Source organism: Amblyomma mixtum, chromosome 3, assembly GCF_055824585.1.
Source record: "Amblyomma mixtum isolate Tamu chromosome 3, ASM5582458v1, whole genome shotgun sequence".
NCBI lineage: Eukaryota > Metazoa > Arthropoda > Arachnida > Ixodida > Ixodidae > Amblyomma > Amblyomma mixtum.
In genome coordinates this window covers 86,341,117-86,358,991 of record NC_143014.1, presented here as the reverse complement: position 1 = coordinate 86,358,991, position 17,875 = coordinate 86,341,117, and the positions used below count along the sequence as shown (strand labels likewise).

Sequence of the window (17,875 nt, the reverse complement as noted above, 5' to 3'; positions counted from 1 at the left end):
TTTTTAGAGACACCGGCTGTATAGGCCGAGAGGCTTCACAACACCATCAAGCTTCGTCTGCTAGCGTAACGACTTCTTCCCGAAGGCTGTCGTCACCTTATCAGACCCATTACTTGGTTAAGAAGTTCCCGCGCAGCATGTAAGGACACTGACAATGTTAGTAACCGTAACAAGAGACCGTACACTCGAAATCTTGCATAGGCGTCACACACACACAAAGTAATGCTTTGACTCTCGCAGCGTTTCAGCGGCGCTTCGATCGCTTTGGTCATCATGCGGGCGACGTGATCGGAGGCTGTCTGACTCATTCTGGATTTCAGCCATGTTAACTTTTTTCCTTTCTTTCCTAACCGGAACGTTCTTCTTGTAAAGCGTTCGATGCTCCCATACTTTGCCCCATGACTGCACGCAGTATATCGCGATAAAGAAATACACTTGCATTTATCCCCTCGCAGACCAGATAAAGATATTGCGACTAGAGCACTGCGTAGGCCTTGGCTTGAAGTTGCGGGCCCAGGCCGGGCTCGGGCTCGCACATAGACGGGCCAGTGTCCTGCTTTTGAATCGCTATTGCAGGTTTAAGTACACTTGCGGCGTTCTAGCAGCGGCACGGCTGAAACAAAGCCATGGAGTCGGCGGAGGAAAAAAAAATACTCGTGCTTATTCTTTAGTGTCTGCTATAGCGGTATTTTCCTCACTCGAGCAAAATTACAAACAGTACTGTTTTCTTTTTTTCTTTCTTGGCCCACTGCTCGAGAAGCGTCGGAAATGAAGGCCTTAAAATCTTTCCAATCTTTCGCGCTAAAAAGATGAATACTTTGTGCGACACTTTCTATCTCCTCAGGCGATTCACAAGAAGAAGTTGCATGGCATTTTTCAGTGATTGAAGAGCAGCAGACAGCTCTCGTGGTCTCTGAAGTGCACAATCCAGCGGCGTGCTGCACGATATCGGTGTCCTTAATGGAGCGTTGTAACGCCTGACGCACGGCTCATTGACACGAGTTAGTTCGCCTATACTAAAGTATGCAGCACCGCTGGCTTGTGCTGTTTCACCTACGAAAAGGCGCCCCATATCTGCTAGGTTTTGTGTTAACGCCCGCTACTGGACATTTGACGCCTCATAAGAACCTCTAGAGGAGGACATTCATTCGAATGCTGGACAGACAATTATCGGTTCCAATATCGTCTTTGATTGTCGCCTTCCGCCTCATAAAAGCATGCCTCTACGCTGCGAGAAACGCCATTGTGGAGAAGCATATTGGTTTAGGCCACATCGGGTCTTTTAACACCTACTACGCGATGAGCATGGACTTTTGCGTTTCGCCTCCATTGAAACGCGGCCAGTGCAGCCATGACATTGAGCCACGAAATTATGCTTATTAAAGAAAAAGAAATGTCATTGTTGCGGCTTCGAGGGCGTTTTTTTGTTTAGACAGAGCAGGCCGTAAAAAAAGTAGATTAAAAATCTAGAGGTAACAAAGTTGTTTATCATGCTTGTATGCATCCCTTGTCATATGGCTCCAAGCAATTCGGGGCTACACACAGTCGAGATCGCAGTTCGTAAAGCACAGCGGATGAACCTGCCTTATCTTCGCTTCTTTTTGTGTTTGCGAAACCAATTTTTTCAAGCGTCTTGTGACTTGAGTGCCTTTGCTGGCCACTCCTTGACTCGTGTCGTAGAAGTCTACTTATACACAGTGAGCAATTTACCGATTGATCTGCTGCGAGAACGGACGCGGGTCAGGCCGGCTTCACGCCTACTTCAGCGGGCCGGGCTCAGGCTCAGTAAAGTGATATTGTAGTGGGCCCGGGCAGGGCCAGGCCTGAGCAGGGCTCGAAATGTGAATCTAGGGCTTGGGCCGGGCTCGGGCCTCAGAATAAGTCCCATGCAGTGCTCTAATTATGACACCAAGGCGCTTAGACAGATAGGCTGGTTCCACTTGCCTAAGCAGAAATAGTAGATAATTCTAGATGTGTGTTGCTCCCTTGCAGATTTCGCTTTTTTTTCTCGGTTATTTCGGCTGTTGCGTCAGCCAGATTTTGGGAATAAACCCCTACTTCCGCTTTTGTCTTACGGCCGGGTGGGTCACTTAACTTCCACACTCACTTTTTTTTACGGAGATAGTAATTTATATTGCAACCATTACACTAAACACACCAATCAGTGTGGTAATTATTTGTACATAAACTACTTTTGTTAACAAACGAGCCAAATAAATGGGGCCACAAGGTACGCATCCAAGAGGGGGCCGAGTGAACCCTCCTTAGATGCGTGGTTCACTCAGCTACGTGCGTGGGCACCTGGCTACGTGCGTGGGCACCACTTATACCACCGAAAAACAGGTAATTGTTCCTGGGGATATATAATTGTCTCCGAAAAAAACATTTTGAAATAAACATCAAAAAAGTCAAGAAATTTTCAAAAATAAAAGCCTAAAAGTATAACCTCTAGCTATGAGGAATTCCACTGCGGAGGTCTCCAGATTAGTTTCGACCACCTGGGATTCCTTAGTGCATTGACATCGAACAAGTACACGGGAGTTTTTGCATTTCTCCCGCACCGAAATGCGGCCTCCGTGGCCGGAATTCGTTTCCGTCACCCTCGCCAGCCTGATGTCCTGGCCTCTGAACCACAGCGGTGGTTGCGTGGGCTGCAAAGATACTGCGATGCATTTCTATTACAAATGTCAGGAATTAAACCGAAACCGTGGAGATTTTCGTGGTGGAAAAGAGTTTTTTTTTTGTATTAAGGTTTTAAGTGTTTTTAATAGATATATTTTTTTTTGCATAAATCTATTGCACTTACAGGTAACAAACTGATAGTCCTAGAATAACCCCGGGTAAAGGTTCTTTTTTTTTTGCCGCAAGAAATGTGTCCATGCACTTCGTGCTAAGCCTCCGCGTTGGCTCAGTGGTTATGGTGTTCGACTGCCGACCCGACAGACGCAGGTTCGACCCCGGCCGCGGGGGGTCGCATTGTAATGGAGGTGAAATGCCAGGGGTTCGTCTACTGTGTGATGTTAGTGCATGTTAGAGAGCCCTAGGTGGTCGAAATTATACAGAGCCCTCTTATCCATTATCCAGAGTTGCTTTGGGACGACAAACGCCCTTAAGAAGAAAAAAAAAATGTTAATGCTTCTTGCGACTGCTGGAAAAAAATTTATATAGCTTTTCTTTTTCTTTTCTACTACTACTTTCGTTAAGAAAACTCCTGATGCTTACATTTTTTAGCGTGTACTGAATAACCTTGAGGAATTAAAATAACAAAACAGCGGGAAGGGATATCATAGCCGCATTCTCTGGTTTGAATCCATGCTTTTAGCTGCATGTATTGTTACTACTTCCATGGCTGGTTACCTGTGCACACGTGCAGAAATAATGCCATTGCTCACTATAATGTTACACGTTACGTGCCACTCTCTAAATCAGCGCTCTCTCAATCAGGTTAGAGGCTTCGGTGGATGAAGTTCACTGGTCACTGACCATAGTCAAAAAACAATGATATTTCGGGAGCGCTCTCTTGTTGACATCTTTTCCTGGAACACCTCGACCAACGGCACAAGACTAAGTATGGAGAATTTATCCTAAAAAACGACGTGATCTTGTTTCTACACAACGAATACAATGCAATCGTAAGCAGTGTCATCGTCGTCGTCACCCTAACTACGCATACTGCAGGAAAAAGGATTCTCCCATACCTCTGCATTTAAACCTAACCTCTGCCACCTGCGGCCACCTTGCACCCGCAGACTTGTTAATCTTGTCCGTCCACCTAACTTTTGCCGCCCTCTGCTACACTTGCCTTCTCTTGGAATCCACTCCGTTGCCCTTAACGACCATCGGTTATCCTGCCTTCGCATTACACGCCCCTACCCATGCCCATTTCTTCTTGATTTCGACTAGGATGTCATTAATCTGCGTTTGTTCCCTGACCCAGTATTCCCCCCTCCTGTCTCTTAACGTCACACATAACATTTTTCCTTTCCATAGCTCGCTGCGTTGTACTCAGTTTAAGCTGAACCCTTTTCGTTACAGCGCGAACTGATGGGCGAGTTGGTATGACATATCCCTACTTTTACATATGCCTTTACTTTTACATATACCACTTCTACACCCTGGTTCCGTAATGCCTGCATGAGTGCTGAGGTTTCGACAGAGTCAGATGCATCCTCGTAATCTATGAGATATATACAATGTGTTTCAGGGAAGATATTAAGTAATTCTCAAACATAAGCTTTTTGATGTAAAATTATGGCTTTTTCAGCATAGTATTACCATGGCAGACGCCAGAAAACCGGTTAATCGTTTTAAGTAGTAATCCGATGAATTAATTTTTAATAATTAACTTTTTTAACTATTAGAGTTAGGTGCCTAGTTGCAATTATCGATTTGTAGCCGGTCGTTAGTAATAGCCATACCAGTTTTTGAAATTTAGACAACGCGATTACCCTTGGCGCTGTGGCTCGACAAAATTCGGCTTTTTTGGCTATTTAGGCGCACTGGAAACGTTGCTTTGCCTGCATGCTTTTCGAGAGGGCATATATTTTAGCACCATGTAGCCAAATTTTCTCGACCCACAGCGGCGAGGATTATTTAGAAACTGATATGGCTCTTACTAATGACCGGCTACAAATCTCTAATTGTAACCTGTTGCCTAGCTGTGATAGATAAAAAGTTAATTATCAGAAATTAGTTAACCAGCTTACTACTTAAGACGATTCACCAGCTTTCCGGTGTCCTTCAACACCGGTAATACTATGCCGAAAATGCTATAGTTTTACCCCCAAAAACACCCAATTTTCGAAAATTACCTAAAGTTTTCCCTGAAAAACCTGGTATATTGTTTACATTCTGCCTTTTCGTTAGCATAGCGTTTCTACCCCATACGTGACTACCGGTAAGTTACAGCTGTTATACACTTTTATATCGAGGGAGATTGGTAAACTGTCACTCATGATCTGAGAGTACATGCCAAATGCACTCCACCCCATTCTTATTCTTTTTGTTATTTCACTCTCATTTTTCGGATCTGTGGTCACTGCCTGGCCTATACGTAGATATGTTCCCTTGCTAGTTGCAACTCTGCGCTGCCTAACGCAAAGTGCTGTTATTCACTGAGACTGTTACTTTACTTTTTTTTACTTTAGTTTACTGCATATTAATTTTTAGCACCGTTCTGCTTTGCCTGCCCAGTCCCTCGATCATGCTTTACAATTCGCTCCCTCAGTTACGTAGTAATGCATTGTCATCAGCGAACCACAGATTACTAAGATATTTTCAATTTAGTTTTGTCCCCATCTCTTCCCAATCCAGATCTGAACACCTCTTGTATGCGGTGAATAGTACCGGAGAGATAGTGTCTCCCTGCCTGACACCATCCTTGACTGGAATTTTATTTCATTCTCTATGGAGCACAATAGTGGCTGTGCAGCCGCTGTAGATATTCTCTAGAATTGTTAAATATGCCACTTCTATATACATTCTGGTTCCGTAATGCCTACATAACTTCTGAGGTTTCGACTGAGTCAATTGTTTCCTCGTAATCTAAGAGGTCTATATATTGGGGTTGCTTATATTTTGCGCATTTCTCTATCTATCACCTGACTGATGGTGTGAAGGTGGTCAATTGTCGAGTATCCTTTACGAAAGCCAGCCTGGTCCTTTGGTTGATTAAGTCTAAGAGTGACGTAACTATATTAGCGATTACCTTAGTAAATACTTTGTATGCAGGGTACAGTGAACTGATCAGTCTGTAATCTGTGTAAGTGATGTCAAATAGGATGCGAGGTAATTGATATCTGCATGCTGCGGTAAACACACAACAAAAAAGAGACACACGAGAGTGGTGTTTTTACTATATTAATTTTCTTTTTTCACAACGTGCGTGAAGAAATTAGTCCATAAAATAACCATAAGCATAAGTTACCGGGGTCACTTACGGATCTTACGTGCGAGTAATACGAAATCTTTTCCATTCTATTCCAGCTATATTAAATTTTTTTTCTATTCCTTCGTAGTTGGTGCAGTTGTAAGTACTAGTACTGACTATTATTGGTTAACATGTTGTATTTTTCCCAATGGCGTCACACCATTTCGAGCAATCGCGAGTTTTGTAACGCCGCCACTTTTGAGCGACGTCGGGTTTTCGTGTCGATGAGCCATCCAAAACGTTCGCATTACTCAATCAACAAATGTAACCAAAAATGACCACACAGCAAGGTGGCAGCTTCGCTTATTAAGCGCATCGATTTGGGCTTGCCTCTTCCTTGTGATGCTCGTAAACTTCTTATGTCAATTCAAATAAAGGACGTTGGTTCACGAGATGGAAGACAGTACTCTAGGCCACTTCCTACATTTCATATATTTTTCTTTTGAGTCCGACCTCTCAGGGCTTTTCGTCGGTAGGGGAACAGCCTCTGGGCCGTGGGCTCGTGCATGCTTGAACGATAATGCATGCTTGTGGACTGCCGTTTGTAGCTGCAGACAATTTTTAAAATCCCATTTCATCAGCCATCGTACGTAAGTGCGTGCGCATTGACATTAGCGTTGAAGTTCCAGGCCAGTAGCTTCTATCAAACAGTTACTAAAGAAAAAACTTGTCTTTGACAAAAAAAAAAAAAGTAGAGAGAAAGTGACGGGAGCTGAGTTACAAACAAAATCTTCAAAGATTTCCGACATTTCTTAGTTTTACATACTTTTACAGATGCTGGGCAGTATATTCGGTCGTGTTTTGGGAGCCGCTAACCACTGGTGAACGAGCTGCGTCTGGCGACGTTGTTTGAGAGAGTCATATGTGTACGTAACTTATTTTTCCACATAGTTGGGGCACCGTGAGCAGCTAGAACACTTAACTGATCCCCGAGAACATTGAAAAACAAAAACACCCTGTTACGCATATTGCCACACCAAGAAACTTCGCTTGACCTCGGATTACACTTAAAAAAAAAAAAAAAAAAAAATCTGCTCCCGCCTCGTACAGCACTACGTCAGAGCGTAATCCTTGCGCGGGCGGGATACTGCCGCCTCCCACGCAGGGTGCTTTTTCAGAGCACATTTGTTCTGGGCGAAACGAGCAGTTATCATAAGCGCTTCAGGGAGGATCCTGGCCTGTGTACGGAGGGCTGCGGCCACCAAACAAGACGCTCCCGTGGCCCCGCGAAACAAGCTACACGGGCCCGCAGAGCTCAACGAGACGCATAAGGGTGAGACGAGAAGATAAAGAAAACTGGCGAGAGAAAGGGGCGGGTGAAAGGAAAAAAAGTAAAAAGAAAGATGCATCGGCAAGGTGATGGTGGGCGCTCGCGGGTCGGAGAGGGGGGCGTCTAGAGAAGCGGCTGAGCGCCCTATCGGAGTTGCCATAGAAACGGGCGCCCGTATTAATGAGAATTGCTTCGACGCTACAGTAGATCAGCGGATGCGCAACGCGACGCCACTCACTATGTTTCCTCCGCGGAGGCCGGCTCGCCATTAATAGAGAACAGGGAAGCAAGCGCGAAGCGCGCGCTCTCTGGAAGACCTGTGCTGCACGCACGCACACACGTACGCATGGCGAGAAATTAGAGACTCGCCGCGCGGCAGCCGCAGCCCAGAAGGAGGGGGGCGCCCAAGAAATGCAAGCGCTGGTCATTCTCCGCTGCTGCACTCAGGTTGGCGCCAGCCGCCCTGGATGCGCGCGCCCCTGACGCCGGTGACGCAAGGCGGCCTAAATGCCCTCGCGCTGCAGCACCCGCGTCTTTATGACGAGCAGCGTGCGTATTGGCCGTCGCTCGCGTAACGCGGCTGCGAGCCAACTCTTCATTTGGCTCGCCGTCCCGAGCGCTTGCGACAGAACTTGACTATGAAAAGAGACTTATCAAAATGGGAGCTTGACTAATGGTACCTTCGGCTGGTCGCTCCGGTTCTCTCGTTCAGAGCGACTGGAGCGAGAGCAGCTCCCAATCAGAGGCGGGGTGGAAGACGCACCAGCCGAACGCGTAAGCGCTCTTCCGAGCAGTGAGAGGGACGGAAGTAGCTGCAGAGGGCTACTTCCGCCAATATCAGACCACAGCGCCGCCCGGCAGCCGACCCCGCAACCATGCCCGCGACGTTCCGAAAGGCTGATAGTGCCGTCTGTCTGCTAGGTGCAGGCAAAAGTAGGCGAAAAAAAGTATCTGTACCGTCCCGACAGCTTCCCAATATGGACACCCCGACGACCGCTGCGCAGCATCTGCTCTTCTGCCTTTATGACGGTAAGTTTGCAATACGAAGAACGCGCGCAGTGTGTTATGGCTTTCGACTCGCGTGCTGTTGACGCAGGCTTTTTCCAGCGCTCAGCCATTGTGTCGCTTGGTGTTCTGTGTGCGTCCCAGGCCACTTTCGAAAGCACATATTGAGGCAGTTTAGCATGCAAGTGACTGAGCGAATTCTACAAGTGACGCGACGTAGCGAAAAATTACCGACTTGTGTTGGAACCTCGTCGCGGTGGCCGCTCGAAATGTGTTTGCGCCGCGGCACCAGATATTGCGAGCGTTGTCGCTTTGCTTATCAAAACATTTATTTGTTAGGTGCACTTACAAATCACCCACCTGTTTTTTGCGCGCAAGCATGTAGCGGTGTGCATATAGCGAAACCCCACGATCAGTAGTGAAATCGTCAGCAATTGTAAAAATCCAAAATGTTAGGCGATCCCTCACGAAATTCACTACCGGGGTCATAATACACTTTGAGACGGTTATGTCAGCTCATCAGTTAAATTATGTGTATGGGGCTGAGGACTTGGATTATTTTCTTCTTGACAGCTGTTGGAGTTAACGCACTTCTGATAGTGTGAAGATTTTTTTGTTGTTGGCTTCTGTGGCAGACTCTCCGGGCATAAATAAATTGCCTTGCCTGCCTGTCATCCATGTGTGAGGAAGTAAATCAAAATGTTTTTCCAATTTTTGTTCCTGAACAGAAAGCCAAGGAAGTGAAAACGAAGTACATCTGCAAACAGTGCCTGAAGATGGGCAGTCCAGCAGCAGCATCACTTCACCTAATGGTATGTATATATATATTCCCAGGTGGAAATCTCACCTCTTCGCTTTGAAATCACTTACCTTCTTGCAAAGCCTTGCACGTCTAACATTTATCAAGCAGTAGCATTAGTACATGTGGATTTTGCACTTGTACCAGAGCAAGCAAGCTCCAAGCTTCAAGTGGTATGAATGTGCTAAATTTTTCTCTTTATATCCTGTGACAGGTACGTGGACTACAGGTGAAACTAGGCTGCTTCTCGACCATTATGCGCGATACACACCACAAGTTGGCCCTCAACGGAGATTCCGCAGCAAGAAGATTATGTACGAACAGATCGCACAAGACATTAAAAGAGTGCTTGGAATCGCTCGCACAGGAGTGCAGTGTGAAACCAGATTCAAGACGCTGGCGAAACGAAAGCGCAACGAGGACAAGAATAATGCAACCTCCGGCCATTCTCGCTGCGCAGTGTCATATGAAGAGGAATTTGCAGCAATCAGGGCAATCTATGATAGCATCGAGCCAGAGATATTGCGAGGTGTAAGAAAAGTTTCGTATAAGAAGACCATACCGAATACTGCTAGTGCAGTGCCTTCAAGTGTAGACAGTTCTGATGGCTGCAGCCAGGAAAGCGTTAATATATCGTCTGATGACCATGCAGCAGATTCTGGTTCATGTCAAGGGACAGAAAATAAAAGGTGCCGCCCAGACAGAAAGACACGCCCAAGCACATCTAGGATGCAAGAGATGGCATTTTTTTTTTGAAGAAATGAGAAAGGTTAACAATGAAAAAGAAGGTCGGCGTGAAGCAAGAGAGCAGAGAAAAGTCGAAAGGCACCAGGCACTACTCAAAGCTCATGCTGAGCAAATGGCACTGATGAGGGAGATTTTTAACTCCAAATAAACAATTGTTCATGATTGAAAGATCCTATTTATTCAAGAATATTATCAAGCAGCACTTTAGACAAAGTTCCTTCGTTTGTACCTGTTGAAAATCACAACATGTGTTCTTAAAAGAGCAATAAAAGTTCGAGAAAAGCAATCATTTGTCCTCAACATCATTGCAGCTTCAAAAGAGCTGTACCAAAGCTTCCCTTTTCAGTTCTCCAAGCCTCCGAAGGGCACTATCACGAGCAGTTGGTTGTGTCGGTTGGTGCGTTGCCAAGTCTCCTTGCTTATGCCTGCAATGCCCTTCGTCTGTATCGTCATCACTCAGCAGGTCACCAACATCACAGTCGCCGGCATCCAGACAAATGTTATGAAGGACACAGCAGCTGAGGATGAGCTGGGTAATCTTGTCCACAGTATGAAACTCCACAAACCGAAGCTGCCGAAATCGTTGTTTTAACAGGCCGAATGCATTCTCAATTTTCACTCGTGTTGCAGCATGGCGGTAGTTGTATGAAATCTTTGCCCGAGTCATGGTGCCATAATTCCTGAAAGGTGTGATCATATACTCCCTTATTGGATACGCTGCGTCTCCTAAGATGTGGTACTTGTTATTTTCGCATACCACTGGTAATTCTTCGTGCACTGTAGACAGCCTGAGGACCCTGGCATCATGTATCTTGCTAGGTGTTCCCGTGAAAACGTCTTGAAATCTGCATCTTGAGTCGCAAATTCCTTGCATCGTCAGTGACACCTGGTCATGTCTGTTAACATAGGTAGACTTAACCTTGTTGTCCGGACATCGCATACACACATAGGTGCCATCAATGCAGCCAAGCACATTGGGGAAGCCAGCAATCTGAAATGTATTAGTTGCATTAGAAGCATAACATGACATTTCCTTATAGTATTATATGCATGTTACTTCCATGCTTCGATTCTTCTGTACTGTATAAATGCTAAGACTTTGACATCAAACCTAATAAGCAACTACGTCGGCTACCTGCCCACAACTGCTAGGCAGACTTTTAAAAAGATAATCCCTAGAAAGCTTGTAACATCATTCATGCAAGAGCTTACCTTCTCGAATTCTTGAGCCACAGCTTCTTTGTCGCTTGCAAAGTAAATGATTTCTGGGGCAATGTCACATAAAAATTCCATGACTCTTGTGATCACCACTTGCACTGTTGAATCGGCCATGTTGAAGAGGGTGGCTACTTGCCGCATTGATGCCTTGTTGCCAGCGTACCTGGAAATTATCATTGCATAAGAATGGACTACATTCATAGAGCATCAATGTAGATATACATGTGTGGAGATGTGCTTTGCCTTGTCCCTGCAGAGCACTTCGATGTTCCTGGCTGCGCTCTAAGTGCCCCGGAAGGAAGCACTTTATAAAGCACGATATAAGAGACCAATAAATATATATAAGGAAACCCTCATATTTTCCACCGCAGCCTGGCAGAAAAGCTACACAAGTTTTGAACAGGTGTGGTTGACGTGCCGATTTATGAGTTGTAACAATCGCCTGCCTGATGTAGCAACGGTGGTAGCGGTAGTAAAAACTCTTTAGTTCCTTCAATAATCGCATATTTGTCAGGCAACCAATTACGTTTCAAGATTAGGCGTCAGGATTGGGTTTATATCGGTGCAAAGGAGTGGTTGTATAAAGGGACGCTTCTTTTCTCTTTATTTCTTTGCCATCTTTATTATTTCCCAGCCATACCCTTGACTATAATACAGTTCGTGAGTAGACATCAATCATGGAGGTGAAATCCAGAAAGGATACGGACAAGTACTTTTTTTATCGCTTTAAAGAGCAGTCATGCAGCTGGTCTATTTGGCATGTACAGTACAAAACAACACGAGAAACGCACCCCAAGAACATATCTTTTCCCGATTCAATACATAGAATAAACAAAAGACTGCTCACCAAAGAAAGGAGAGAATGTGCTCTTCTGCAGTTTTCACCGGGGAGCCACCGTGAGTTGCGTCCGAGGGGTAAAACCTAGAGCCCTCGAATCTCTTGATTAGCCCATGGCATGCCTTCCTAGGGAGACGAAAATTCCTGCGAAACTGGTTTAGAACAGGCATATATAGACAGCCGCTGTCACAATGTTCACTCAACTTTTTATTACCTCTTCATCGGAGTAAAGCCGCACTACTGTCTCCACGTAGTTTGTAACCTTCGGTATTTTTTGCGGAACACTGAACAGTTTGGCGAACATCACCTCGTAAGCTTCACAGTCTTCGGAGCTAGAGGAGTCACTGCTCTCTCCTAATTCCAGAAGAAGCTTTGACGGTGCTCCAAATGTCGCAATATGCTTCCGCTTTGCCATGACAAAAATCGCGTAAGATAAGGGCCAAGCTACGGAAAGAAACGGAACTATTCGCGCCTTCGCCACTTCGCATTTGCCGATGCAGAATCGCCGGTGGCCGTCGAAATAGGGCGAGGGCCTGTCACGTGATCAGAACTCTGCGGGCGTCCAGTTGCTCCGAGAGAAAAGCCAGAGCGTCTCGAGCTGCTCTGAGTGAGAGGAGAGCACTGCGCAAGAACCAGGCGAATGTGATCAGAGCGCCAGCTCTCGACCAGCCGAATGCGTGTTCGCCTCTCAGAGCACTACAGAGCGCTCTCAATGCACCAGTCGAAGATACCATATGTTTTCACTCCTTTTGGTACAGGACGGACGCTGTGCCTGCAAGAAGCGCCTATAGCTTCGGAATTAGGCAATTCGCGAAAGCAAGCCCGTCAAGCGTAGTTCATCTGCGGCTGCGGCCTGCACCTCTCAAGCCTGGTATCTTTGTTTTAATACTTTGATGCCTCTAAAGATATTGCATAGATCTCATGTGTTTCCTCGTTTCCGAGTAATCATTTAATGCTTTTCAGCTGGAAATTAGTTTAAGGAATTCATGCAAGGCTCATTTCGGCTCCTGGGGTTATTACAGCCTGCATCGTTGCTTAGGCTGGGCGCATGTGGATAACAAATATGCCGATTACTCTCTTAACCTAAAAAGCCCTCAACACTTTTTGATTTGTTGAAGTCTACTGATGTTTGCACCGAAAGCACTGGCACTTGTTTCCAGTAGCTGCTCACATCCAAGAACTTAAGTTGTTAATTTAAACAACTAATAAGGAGTCAAGATGGTATCCTGCGAACCTTAAGGTGAAAACAAGACAAAATAAAGCCTAATGTAGTGCGATCATTTTTCGATTGCTTAATTTAACCTTATCATATCATCTAGTATCTCGTCTACTACGTTTGATAGCAGGCAGAAATAAGTAGGCTTGTACAGATGCCAGTTGAACTATGCATGACCCACGTACCAGCAGACACTTTCCTTTCATCTTCGCTTTGCTTTTTTTATTTTTAGAAAACTCTATCGTAAGTAACCAGCATTAATCAAGGAATCATAATAGCACTAGTAAATATGTGACAGCGAAATATCAAGTGAATCGAGAGAAAGAGGAGCTTGGCTGCTTAAAATTATACACGAAAAGGTACGGGGAAATCACGCTACATCTCTTCCTAATCTCTTCAGCGCGCGTGGGTAAAAGATATCCGGTAACTAAATTCAGGAGCGATTCCGATGCATTCCGATCGAAGCGAGCTGCTGGAAAGACAAAAAAAAAAGAACTCGATCCATCCGCTCTCGATCCCTTCGATGCGTTCACGAAGGCTGAAAAGTTTCTTTTCCCGCGATGAATGGGGCGAAGAAGTGGCTCGCCAGATCCGGTTGAGGCCAACAGCATCGCTCTGGCGGCGGGGCCGCCGAGCGCGGCGGCGAAATGCGCGGGGTGGTGGTAGTGGCGGAGGGAGGGGGGGGGGGGGGGGGTCGAACGAAAGAAGGCGCGAGAAAAAACAAGAAGGGGCAGCGGCGGCGATAAAACCGAAAATAATGACCACAAGGGCCAGTCCTGTCAGTCAAATCGGCCTCGCGATCCACTCGTCGCATTCCTCAAGCGTGCGCCGCCTTCCCTCCGCGGTGGGCTACGGGACGCGTCCCTTTCATTAGCAGACTGGCATCTCACCCCCCTCGCTTTTAATTACTATCATTCAGCGGGCGCCGGCGCTTTCTGCCTCCCTTTTTGCTCCGAAGGTCGACGGCAGCGGCTCGAGTCCAGTTGCCCGCGCGAAGGAATTGCAGGAGGAATGGGCACCAGGAACGAGAGAGGAAGGGAGGGGAGGGGCTACTACTGCAGGTTGTGGAGCGACAGGCCGGCGAGGAAACACCCCTCGAGTTTCACAATACGAGGCCTTGTGTCACCTCGTTGTAGCTAGAAAAAAAAAAAACGCGAACATCACGTTTTTCTTCGTTCTATTTGTTTTTTGCCGTGATTGCGCGGCATAGAAGCAAAAAAGGACAGCTTTGTTCATAAAACTGAATGCCGAGGTAACCATCACTGACGTTTACTTTTCATTTTTTTATGCTGGCGAGCAGAGCATTGGCGCTGATATAGCTCCTATAACTGCTCCAACCTTAACATGCCTCGCGTTTTTTTTTTTTTGTCTACATATTCATTATTAACGGCCAGTCCTTCCTTAAAGGGATACTGAGGCGGTTTTCGAATCAGCTAACCTTCTAGGGTTTTGAAGTAGTGTCATTGCTGATCACGTCTGTGAAATTATTTTTTCGATTTTCGCTAAAACAGTGGCGCAATCACCAATTAAAAACGCGATATTTAAATTTCCCGCGCCCCGCGCGAGCGCAGGAGAGGGGAACAGCGGAGAGGGAAACCTCGTCCATGTCGGCCAGCGTGACGTCATGTTGAGGAGCCGGGGATGCTTCGGCGCACCCGAGCGCGCTTTCAGCGCGCGTTGTTTCTCGTGCTGCATGCGTTGTTCCTCGTACTGCGTGCGTTGCGACGTACAAAGCGTGTCAGCCGACCTTGAGAATCAGATTCAACAGGTACTACTCTGCGTTCGTGTCCACCAACAACTACGGCCGCGACTGTGTCGTCTTCCACTGTTTGTCGCAAGACCACAAGCTCGCAGCGCAACCGCTCGCTGCTGTGACGAATAATTCAAGCCGACTAAAGCAAGCTTACTCTGCTCGAAACACTTTCGTAAGAGCGGCTACAGGCAGAGCTTGTCCTAGTGTGTTCTCTGGAGATTTCTGTCGAAAAGGCGCGGCTGAACCATGACACAGTTCCATCGATTTCCTCGCGCATAAGAGGCGTGTCACCATTCTGAAGAAGCGCCTCTTTTAAAAGTAGAAACATGCTCACTTAGCCCCTGAAGAAACCTTATAGAGGCTTAAGCATGTGTCGCTCTCCTCAGCTTAGGTGCGGCCAGACCACCTGAGACGTGCTCAGCAAGGCTCGGTTAGTGATTTTATACTCGTTTCGACGTGTCCAAGCAAGCAAGCAAGCAAGCAAGCAAGCAAGCAAGCAAGCAAGCAGAGCAAAGCACAATAAAGCAAAGCAAGCAAGCATCGAAGCTCTTCATATGCGGCATCTCGTTCAATCCTAGCTAAGCAATTAAAATGAAAGCGTTCGACGTTGATTTCGGATGCAAATTTATGAGAGAAATGAATGCCAACCGAGTTTTTGCAAAAAAACACCGCAACCTTACTAGGTTTCTTCATAAAGTTGTGGCAGCGGGCGAGTTTCAGCTAGCTTGGCTTTTAAACACACATATAGTTGGCAACTACTTCACTGAACCTAAACTGCAAATCTAGGAAGGGCGAACGTTTCCGAGGCAGCGATTAATATTTTCTGGCATCTGCTGAACGCGCCAGGAGTGAAGCGTATTTGTGCGCGTATTTGGCTTGGTTTCCAGCGCACCATGATTGCGTCACTATCTTGTGGTCACATGCCTCGCAGTGCTTGGCCACTGCGCTTCGCTAATTTTGACACCAACTTTGTGCTCCTTCATCGTTCACTTGAAATACTTTCTTGCCCCAACCTGCAACGCCGGGTACTGAGAACAGGATTTACACAGTGCTTTGGGCCTTTTCTTTAGGATGACGCTCTTCCGGGCGAGTCAGGAGGCGTCCGGTGGTGGTAATTGACTTGAGTATTGTTCGCTCCCCTTCCTTTCCGAGAATACGAGCCGATGTTGTGCTGGCACCTTTTACGCATGGTCTGTATCGCGTCTTTGACGCTGGCGTATGCTTGTGCTAGGCATAGAATTTTTTGCTTGTGTCTTTCTTGGTTTCAGGCGATACGTGGAATGAGCAAACTGTAGTATCCTTTTCTTCGGTGGTCAGTAAAAAAAATAGTCGCCGTATTCGCTTTTACAACGACACGGAAAGCTGCGATCTGCCCTCAACGCAGCGCCGGATCCGCATCGGCAGCTTCTCCAGTCCTCAAAGTGACGTCACGACCTCTCTTGACCAATCACGGGCGGCGGCGCGCCGCGCGGCGTGCCCCGCGGCACAGGCCGCATATTTCGGCTAAAAAAGGCAATTCGCGCTTGTTTTTGCCTTATTTGGATGCGATATTCCAGTATACAGTATGAAAAACTATAGGATGCCGCTGCCAGCCCGGTTTTCAGAAAAAGTGCTTCAGTCTCCCTTTAACAGCCTTAGTTAAAGTTTCTATTCCACCTAAGCCGCATCTGCTCTCCAAGGGGCACCGAATCGGAAGTTCGCCAAATGTGGATGCCGCTTATCACTTTCTGGAAGGCTTATACCCTGCTCGTTTCGAGGCTTCCGTGGAAGATCGTGTTCTGGTTCCGAAGAAGGGCCCAACGTGAAGCCATTCTGGTTGCGTGCCGGCATCTCTTGCATCCTAACGCGCGTTTCTGCCAAGTTTGACACGCAAGAACATACTGGCGTCCAGAAACTTGCCGAACAAGCTGATCAACGTGAAAGATCCGCTAGACGCTGATAAGCTTCCTGGTGGGGTTCACAGATATTCTTGCGCTGAGTGCGGCCACGAGTCTATCGGCGAGACTGGGGAATGTTCAAGAATATTAAGGCAGTACCAACGCGCTGTCGCCAAAAGAAGACAAGCATCCAACCAGTTTCCCGACATACTAGCACTGCCATCGTATCAGGTGGGAGGAATCTGCCGGCATAGCAGAAGACAATAACGCGATGACTTGGTTTTCTCTTGAGTCACTAGTAGTACACGTCAGCCGTCATACCTTCAGTAGGACGGATGACAACCTGCAAGTCATTTGTAGATGGTCAGTGCGCTTTTTCTTGCCTGTTTAAAACTATGAGCCACTTTTGACTAGCTCGGTATGAATTAGGATGCATAAGGGCTTCGGAACGCCAAGCCATTCACTCCTCCCTTAACGTAATCAGTGACTTGAACCATTTCTTCCATAGACAGTCTTCAAGCTACCTCTTACAGAGACGCTCAGTCTAAGGAACTGCAGGTATACTTTTACGAAACCCGAGAACATGCTCGCCACTCAGCTGGACTAGGTGGCCTAAGCGAGACCAACCGTTAGGCCAGCTAGCTCCGCGCATATCTTCATAGGGAGGCCCACGGCGCTGTGTGTGTCTGGTTCACTTGTCCGCGCTGTCCTTTTCGCACTCTGACGAACCGTAGCATACTTACACGTTGGGAAGAGCTACTTATAAACGGGTCTCATGAAGGTTGTCTATTGTAACATTGTGGCGCTTCATTCATCGTAAACCGTCCAAGTGAGTACAGAGCGCTTCCGATCCGGTTGCTAATCTCAGCAAAGATGCTTGCTTTTTCGGTGTCACGCTACGGCAACGTTATGCACCGCAAGAGAACAGGAAGCACTCTAACGATGAGTACCTCTTTTTGTAGCGTGAGCCACATTTCCCACAGTCTCACCGTTTCGTGTGCTCTCTTGCACGACCATACTGCGCATGTGCGAGGAGCATGGCGTCGCTACGCACAGCTGGCATCACTCGCCGCGCGCGCTCGCCTTCCTTTCCTTAAAATGACCGGAGTGTAAAACATTGACAACGCCAACGCTAACGAACACAATGAACGCCGACAGCCTATGGCTTCAGCGCACGTTTCTGGCACAAACTTGTCAATGCCCGCAGCCCACATCTCTCTCTC

The 17,875-nt window shown here is 46.9% G+C and overlaps 1 protein-coding gene and 1 pseudogene across 15 annotated transcripts in view; both read left to right on the top strand.

Moving 5' to 3' along the window:
* The window catches only part of LOC149350833 (thiamine-triphosphatase-like), a 663,235-nt gene that overhangs the window by 474,531 nt on the left and 170,829 nt on the right, over nt 1–17,875 (top strand). The window lies entirely within an intron of this gene.
* On the top strand, nt 8,108–10,322 carry LOC149350835 (uncharacterized; annotated as a pseudogene). Its single transcript, XR_016290461.1, has 3 exons — nt 8,108–8,228; nt 8,933–9,016; nt 9,218–10,322. The product of XR_016290461.1 is annotated as an uncharacterized LOC149350835 (transcript).